This window comes from Manacus candei, unplaced genomic scaffold, assembly GCF_025592945.1.
Source record: "Manacus candei isolate 608988 ecotype Guabito, Panama unplaced genomic scaffold, ASM2559294v1 h1tg000014l, whole genome shotgun sequence".
Lineage (NCBI taxonomy): Eukaryota > Metazoa > Chordata > Aves > Passeriformes > Pipridae > Manacus > Manacus candei.
In genome coordinates this window covers 65,069,194-65,077,887 of record NW_026138062.1, presented here as the reverse complement: position 1 = coordinate 65,077,887, position 8,694 = coordinate 65,069,194, and positions in this window count along the sequence as shown.

The following is an 8,694-nucleotide window of genomic DNA, read 5'->3' as shown; positions in this document are numbered from 1 at the left end:
TTCCAGTCTGTCTCCAAAGCAGAGGGGTTCCAGCCCTTGGAGCATCTTCATGACCTCCTCTGAATTCACTCTGGCAGCTCCACATCCTTCTTGTGCTGGGAATGTCCTCTGAGCTGTGCTGGCATTTGAGATATTCTCTTCTACTTATCATAGAGATATATAATAGAAACAAATACTTGTTCAGGTGGGACAGCAGGTAAGAACCAACATCCCAGTGGGACCAATAAATCCCGGGCTTAAATTTCAACAGAAGAAAATTAGGTAAAAGAGTGAGGTAATAAAGGATTGGGACTGAGGTAGAGAATTTTTAATGAAGTTAAGCCTGGGAAGAAGGGAAGGGGGGTGGGAAGATGTCTTTAAGATTTGTTTTACTCCTCATTGGCCTAATCTGATTTGACTGATAATAAATTCAATAATATCCTAAAGTTGAGGCCGTGCTACCCATGATAGTAACAGGTGAGTGATCTCTCCCTGTCCTTATCCCAACCCAGGAGTCTTTTGGTATATTTTCTCTCCTCTGTTCAGACAAGGAGGGCAGTGATGGAGCAGCTTTGGTGGGTACCCAGAGTCCAGCCAGAGTTAAACCAAATAGAAGGTGACTCAGAGCAAACCAGAGGAGGCAAAGCCTCTGCACTCGTTGCTATGGAAATCTCTTTTGCTTTTCATCTCTTTACTGGGACACTGAACCAATCTGTGTTTTTTTCATCATATTTTTGCACCTCTCTGATGAAGTGTCTCAGCTACATTGGGTTGGCAGTAGAAAAAGTGTTGCTGCAGGGACAGAGGTGAAGCTCTAAGCCTTTGAGTCACGGTTGGAGAGAGGAAGGGAAGATCCTTGCCCAAGAAACAGCCTCTAACTAACAGCAAGTGCACAGAACTTGTTGCTGGACAGAGTCAGACAGAATGTGTTATTCCTTAGGGTCAGGTGGGGATCTGGGCCCTGAGGAGCCCTCAGGGAGGGACAGAGAACATTTGAAGAGGAGACAGTTCCCTACTAAAGCTACTTGTAGGACAAGCAGCTGTGCAGGGCTTTAGGGCTCTGCAGATGTTCAAGTGGCCACAGATTTGGAAAGGGATCTCTGCCAGATGTTCTCCCAAATTACTTCTGCACATCCAGCCCACCCTGGACAGAACTTGGTTTCTGTGTGTCCAATTTGTCTTCCAAGCCAAACACCTGCAAGGGGCAACAGTTTTACACTGAGAAGGCAGGGTTAGACAGGATATTGGGAAGAAATTCCTTCCTGTGAGGGTGGGGAGGCCCTGGCACAGGTTGTCCAGAGAAACTGTGGCTGCCCCATCCCTGGAAGTGTTGAACACCACTTTTGACTGGGCTTGGAGCAATGTGGTTTTGTGGAAGGTGTACCTGCTCATTGCAGAGGGTGGAACAGGACGGTTTCCCTTCCAGTCTGTGGTTCTCCAATTCGGGATGTGTGGAGCTCAGCGTTGGCCTGCAGAGGGAATCCTAATCCCGTGCAAGGCTCCAACCTCAAATCCTGCCGCCTCCTGCTAAAACCTCAGCCTTCCTCAGCCTGACAGGGAACGTTTCTCTGCTCTGCTCTCCCGAGGAGCTGGCAGGGTTTTGCCACCACCGTTTTTCTTCATGATCCTGCCAGTCATGATGTTGGCCTTAGACAGATGCCTACATATGGTGCAAGTGGGATGTGTCCCAGAGGAGTCAGGAAATACAGATAGACCCGTGGCATGTGTTGCCCCATTTTTCCTATCTCTCCTTCCCCCTTGCTTTGTCCAGCCCTTCTTCACCCCTCTCTCTTATTTGGTTGCTGATCTCTGCCCCTGGAGGAGAATCTCATACTCACTGTCCTCTCTCTATCACTGGTTTGCCCTGATTATTTGGATTGGATTTATTATTTGTTTGGATTTTACTATTTATTTGGATTTGTGCTTGGCAACATGCACAGAATCTAAAAAAATGACCCAATTTCCCATTCCAGGTAGGACTACATGGTTCCATTGCTAAATTATTATTTTAAGCCTCATCAGTCATTGACTGCCTCAACCCCCCCCCCCCAAAAGTGCAGCTTTAGAGCTCTTGAAAGTCCACCAGCACTCAGATTGATGGGAAAACAACCCCTGCCTGCAGTGCTTATGGCTGTTTTATGGGAAAAGACATTCCCAGATGCAACCAAGAGCTGGCATGTGCCCTCAGAGGGTTTCACTGGATCCTGCTGCAACTCCACAAAGCCCTTGGGAACACACTTTGTATCCAAGGTGCTGGAACAAAGGATGTTGCCTCCAGCATGGGTCCTGCAGGTTGTTAGGTCACTGTGGGGTGATAAATGTAAAGGCTGCTCCTCCTTTCCCCCAAAGCACAAGTCAGAACCTGGAGACGTGGGGTGATGTCCTCTGACACCTCTGCAGCTTGAGGTGGGTTGTGAGACATGAGAAAGCTCCTGGGCAAGGCTGAGTTTCACACATGGTCCATTGGGAAAAGCAATCTCTGGGGCTGCTCCATGGTGAACGGGAGAGGTGAGAAGTAGAGAAATCAGGATGGGAGCAGGGAATCAGGTGCTGGATAAAGTGATGTCTGTTTTAGAATTGCAGCCACATGAGGAGGTGGTGATTACCTGCAGGAAATGTGAATCCTTGCAGCTCCAGGAGACACTTGGTGCTGGCTTCTGGCTTGGAGGCACATCTCCTGCCATCACTGAGTCAAAACCAGGTTCTAGGAATAGGTGACTGGCTGCAAAGGTGGCTGCAAGGAGCCCAGAGAGGAGTTCAAGGGTTACACCATCACTCACAGGAAAGAGTGAGCTCCTCTCTTGTTGTTTCACTGCTGTGAATTACAGTGTTGCTCTGCCACTATCTTAATGCATAAGAAGGAACAGCATAAAAAAGGCCAAGGCTCAGCCTGAAGGATGATTGTCAGCTCTCCTCTTCCCACTTGAATCAGAGCTGTGAGAGGAGCTCCTTGGGCATCGTGCAGGGAGGTAGGATTGACTTTGCAGCCTAAAGAGATGGTTTAGAATCATAGACTGGTTTGGGTTGGAAGAGACCTTAAAGCTCATCTTGTTCCACTCTCCTGCCATGGACAGGAACACCTTCCACTAGACTAGGTTGCTCCAAGCCCCCTCCAACCCGGCCTTGAACACTTCCAGGGATGGGACAGCAACAGCTTTCCTGGGCAACCTGTGCCTCCCTACTTTCACAGGGAAGAATTTCTTCCCAATATCCCATCTAACCCTGCCTTCTGGCAGTGGGAAGCCATTACCCCTTTTCCAAAGTTCTTCTCCAGCTCTCTTGAAGTGCCCCTTTAGGCACTGGAAGGTGCTCTAAGGTCTCCTCAGAGCCTTCTTTTCTCCAAACTGAACACCCCCAGCTCTTCCAGTCTGTCTCCAAAGCAGAGGGGCTCCAGCCCTCAGAGCATCTTCATCATCTCCTCTGGACTCACTCCAGCAGCTCCACGTCCTTCTGCTGTTGGACTCCTGACCTGGAGGCAGCTCTGCAGGTAGGGTCTCACCTGAGCGGTCAGAGGGGCAGAATTCCCCCCTCACCTGCTGCCCACGCTGTGGGATCAGCCCAGGGCATGGGGGTTTCTGGATGCCAGGGCACATGGTTGGGTCACACCCTCCTTGAGGAGAGGGTGGGATAAAGTGCACTGAGATAAGGTGGTGTGGGAAAGCAGATGGAAGGGATCAGTCAGGGCTGTGCCTCAGCCCTGTTTGAGCTCTGCAGCAAGACTTGGGCTGGACAGTGTTGGTGGCACATCTTCTGCCTCTCGGGGGCCTTGAAGATGTGACACCTGTCCTCCTGGGAGTCTGGGGAGGAACCAGGAGGTTTTACCTCTCTGCAGAAATGGCAAGAACAAACTTTGAAATCCCCAGGTTAGGAGAGGAAACTCATGAGGCTTCAGGCATGGGATGGGATTTTGTGAAGGTAGGGCATAAAGAAAATATGAGTTTTGCTTGATTTAGCTGTACCCTGAGGAATATGGCAGAGAGGCATCATCCCATTTAATACCCATATCCAACTCCACTGACTCTACTTGGACATCTGGCAATCTGATGTGGGATGCATTGACTCCTCCTCAAATGCATAGTAAGGATAAAGGACATGGTCATGGGTCATAAGGAATCAGAGAGAGAGACTGTGGAATCACAGCAGGAATCTCATCTCTGCTTTGGGTAACCCCATCCACCCTCCTGCTGGCCACATCCCCATGAGGCTGTGATGGTTTTGGTCAGTGGTTAAAAATAAAAGCAGAATGGGGGGTTGTTTTCCCCTCATGATGAAAGGAGGATGGGGCCAACTTGGATTGCATGGCTGGCAGAGGGTCAGTGGGGTGGGCTGGCTGGGGGCATGAGCAGGGACTGTGGTTTTCACTGCAAGATCATGGATAATGCATCCTGGGTAGCAGCTGCCTGATCAGCATCCCAGCTTGTACCAGCACTGGTGTGGCAGTAGGACCAGGGCAGTGACCATGAGGCACCTCCAGTCCTGGGGGCCATTTTGGACCCCTCAATCCAAGAAGCATATTGAGGGGCTGGAGTGTGTCCAGAGAAGGAAATGGAGCTGGGGAAGGGTCTGGAGCATCAGGAGTGGCTGAGGGAACTGGGGGGGGCTCAGCCTGGAGAAAAGGAGGCTCGGAGGGGACCCTTTTGCTCTCTCCAACTCCCTGACAGGAGGAGGAACCAGGTGGGGATCAGGCTCTGCTCCCAGGGAACAAGGGACAGGACAGGAGGAAATGGCCTCAAGTTGTGCCAGGGGAGGCTTAGCTTGGATATTGGGAAAGTTCCCTCCTCAGAAGGCTTGTCCAGCCCTGACCCAGTCTGAAGTCCCCAACTCTGGAGGGATTTAAAAGCTGTGTGGATGTGGCACTTGGGGACATGGGTTAATGGTGGCCTTGGCAGTGCTGGGTAAACAGTTGGACTCCATGATCTCAGACGTCTTTTCCAACCTTGACAATTCCATGATTCTATAATCAGGACTTACTCCTGCCTTCTCTGGCATGAGCATCTTTCATGATTGGGCAGAAGAAACCCACATCAGGCTACAGGTTTTAGCAGCCTGACATCAAGTGATGCAGCAGCTCCTCAATTCCTGGGACAGGACTCACTCCCACAGCAGGATTTCTTTAGTCCAGTTTCCAGCATCTCAAGGTCCTGCAGGTTTCCACCTCCGTTGCCTGCAGCTGACAGCCCTCACATGTGTGTTTCTCCTGGCCCACGTTGGATCAAATGTCAGGGATGCAGGGCTACAAACTTCCAAGGATAGGTCCAGTGTGCAGCCAGCTCCTCCAGCCTCCAGCCTCATCAACTCATGATCCTGCCACAGGGCTCTCAAGGTGGGGGGTGTTTTTGGAGCCCATGCTGTTTACTCAGTAGTTTGTAGGAGAATGTCAGTTTTCAGTCTCTCTCAAAAAAAGAAAAAAAGGAATTGTCTCATCTTCTCAATTGCCCAGAAAACATGAGGTGAGCTTGACCTAAAGACTCAGGAAGTAGAAGGCAAATAAAAACGACCCAGGTTTTATTATTTGCAGGCCAGTGCCATGGGTTTTGGAGCCTGATTCTAGGATTGATGTTGGCACTATTGAACTGTCAGACAGATTCCTTTGCAGATGAAGATAAAGCGCCTGGGTTTTGCCAAAGCGTGAATGTATTCTTTATGAGACCCAACAGAGATGTAACACAGCACCTTGCTCCGGACAAGGCTGGCCTTTATTTCCTGGGTCTGCACTTAGGACAGGCCTGAACTTTCTCATAAGTTTTAGCCCTGATGCGGGGCCAGTATCTACAGTCCTGAATTCAGCTGTTGCTGTTACAGCAGAGGCGCAAAATAACTTCATTGACTTGGGCTTCGTGTCCCCATTTTTCTAAGCACTTTCATAACTTGCCCACAGACCTGTGCTACAAATGGGCTTTTCAAGTCTGCCCTGTGCAAGGGAAAAGCTGGGAAAGAAGGTGCCGGCTGTTCCTGGTGGGAAATGGGAGGAGCCTGCTGTTTACCCAAACCCCTTTAATATCTTTATCGAGGCGTGAGGAAAAAATAGAGGGGCATTGCCAGAAAAACTTACGGGGAGCTGGAAATGAGCAGAGCAGTGAAATAAGGGAAGCTGTGGTAGATGGTGAGGGCTTTCAGCTCTGGAGTCCCTGACAGAAGAAGGATGTGGAGCTGGTGGGGCAAATCCAGAGGAGGCCACGGATATGCTCCGAGGGCTGGAGCCCCTCTGCTCTGGAGACAGACTGGGAGAGCTGTTAGTGTTCAACCTGGAGAAGAGAAGGCTCCAGGGAGACCTTAGAGCCTCTTCCAGTGCCTAAAGGGGCACTTCAAGAGAGCTGGAGAGGGACTTCGGACAAGGGCCTGGAGGGAGAGGACAAGGGGGAATGTCATCTCGCTGCCAGAGGGCAGGGTTATTTCCCTGTGAGAAGAACTCCCATTTCTGGTTGGCCCTGAAATGCAACAGGGGTGGCACTGCTTGTGCTTTCTGTAGAGGACCAGTGCCAGATGATGTGTGGAGAGAAAATAACAAAACTTGTGATTCAAAGAGTTATTAAAATAGGTTTCTTATTACCAAGATTTCCCTCAGGAACAGGCACTTGCAAACATGGTTTGGAAAATGGGGATGTTTTTGGCACCTGGGATAGGGCTAGAGACAGACAGAAATAAGGTGGATGGAAAGAAGAGGTTTTGCTGCAGAAATTCCCCTTGATTGCTTTCATGTCTGTGACAAATGGGGCTCATGGTTGGTGTGAGCAGGATAAGGGGTTTGGGGAGACCTTGGAGCTCTTGGAGGACTGGTGGCTTAGTGCCATTCTTAAGTGGGATGGCACTGGGCATAAAGATCTCATAGCCTGGAAAGCCCAGTTCTGAGCTTGAATTAACGGAAGGAAATAAATAACTTGGCTGATGGAGAAGATCTCCAGTCACCAAAGGGATCACAGGTGGTGACAGTCTCTCTCTGGCCATTGGTGTGAGGAAGCCGAAGAAGATGAGGGGAAGAGACATGAAGCCATTTGCAAAGGAGAAACCCAGGGCTCCTGCAAGGTCTGGGACCTCCACCCAAGCCTTCCCAATGGTGGAACCTGGGCACGAAGGCATTCAGTGCTGCATTAAAGCTTGTATTTTATGTGCTAATGAAGTGTCTTGCTCTGACCACTCCTGGAAGTGCAAGTTGTGAAGGTGGAGCAGGACAACAGGGTAAAAAACCATACAAAATCTGGTCTTAGGAGTCTAAGGAAGCTGCAGGAATCCATTTCCACGATGAACTGGCGGCCCTGGCTTATTCTGGGCAAGCAAAGCAGCACTGCCGAGTGGACACAGCTACTCAGGGAAGATCTGGTGCTGTCCAACCTCTCTGTAAGGATCCTGGGGAGCAGAAAGCTGAGCCCCACAGACAGGCAGAGAAGGGCTGGCAGCCAGAGCTGGACCACTTTGTGCAGGATCTGGGGAGCAGCAGTAACAGGAGCAAAGTGGTATAGAGGCCAGGTGGCTTCTCCAGGGGTGACTGTGTGACCAGTGGCTTTCCAGACGATGGCATTTCATTCCCAACATGCAGAGATGAAGGGCAGCTGAGATGGGAGCACTTTCCATACCGCTGGAACAGTGGGAGAAGGATTTGGGATTGTGGCTTGGGGTAGAGGGTTAGGGGGTTGCTGCAGGCTGGTCGTTTAAACGGCTTTATGCAGCCGGAGGAATGTCAAACAGCTGGTGGGGAGAGGTCTCGACTGCTTTCTCTCGCTGAAACCTCTGCCCCTTGTGCGCTGCCTCTGTTGCCTCAGGAGAGAAGGAGCTCTTCCATGGAAATAGAAAGGGAACGGGGGTTTGCTGGGAAGGGATTCATGGCACTGGGGGACCTCGGTGGTGAAGCAGAGCCCTGGAAAGGAATACTGCACCTCGGATTTATGCTTTGCCCCATTCGGAGCGTGGGATGCTCAGGGCTGTGCCCGGGGTGGGGCAGATGCGTCTGCGCGGGCTCAATCCCCGCGCGGGGTTTAAACATCTCCCGGGGGCGTTCGAGCATCTCAGAGCCGAGTGTCCAGGTGGGTTTGACAGGGAGAAGGAGCGCAGCCCCTTGTGTGTGTGTGTGTGGGGGTGATTTATCCCATTGGCGTCACCTCTTGGCTCGTAGCTCCCCAGGACGGGGTCCAGCCCAACGGGTCCTTCCAGCTCCCCGGCCGGGCTGCAGGGAGGTAGGGGTTAACCCTGCGGCTCCCGCACTACTCCCCGCCCGCTCTCCCTCCGCCCTCCCGCCGCCGAGGAATTTCCTAAAACACCCCCCAAAAAAGTGAGAATATAATAATAATTTATTAAAAAAAAAACACCAACCAACAAAAAAACAAACAACACAGAACCCACCCTGCGGATCCCCCCCACCCTATCTCCGCCTTTAATACCAACAAACAAACTCGACTCTCCCTAAAGGAGGCGCCTTTGATCGGAGCGAGACGAGCCCCGCCGGGCACGGGCACCGGCACCACCGGCAACCCCGGACACCGGCACCGGCACCGCGGCACCTCCGGGAACGGACAGACCCAGGAACCGGCACTCCCGGCACCGGCACCGCGACACCGGCACCGCAGCACCCCCGGCATCGATATCCACTGGGACCGGCACCCCCGGGCACCGATAGTCCCGAACACCGATATCTCGGCACCCCCGGGCACCGACACTCCTGCCATCGGCACCACAGCACTCCCGGCTCCGACAGCCCCGGCACCGGCACCCCCGGTACCTCCG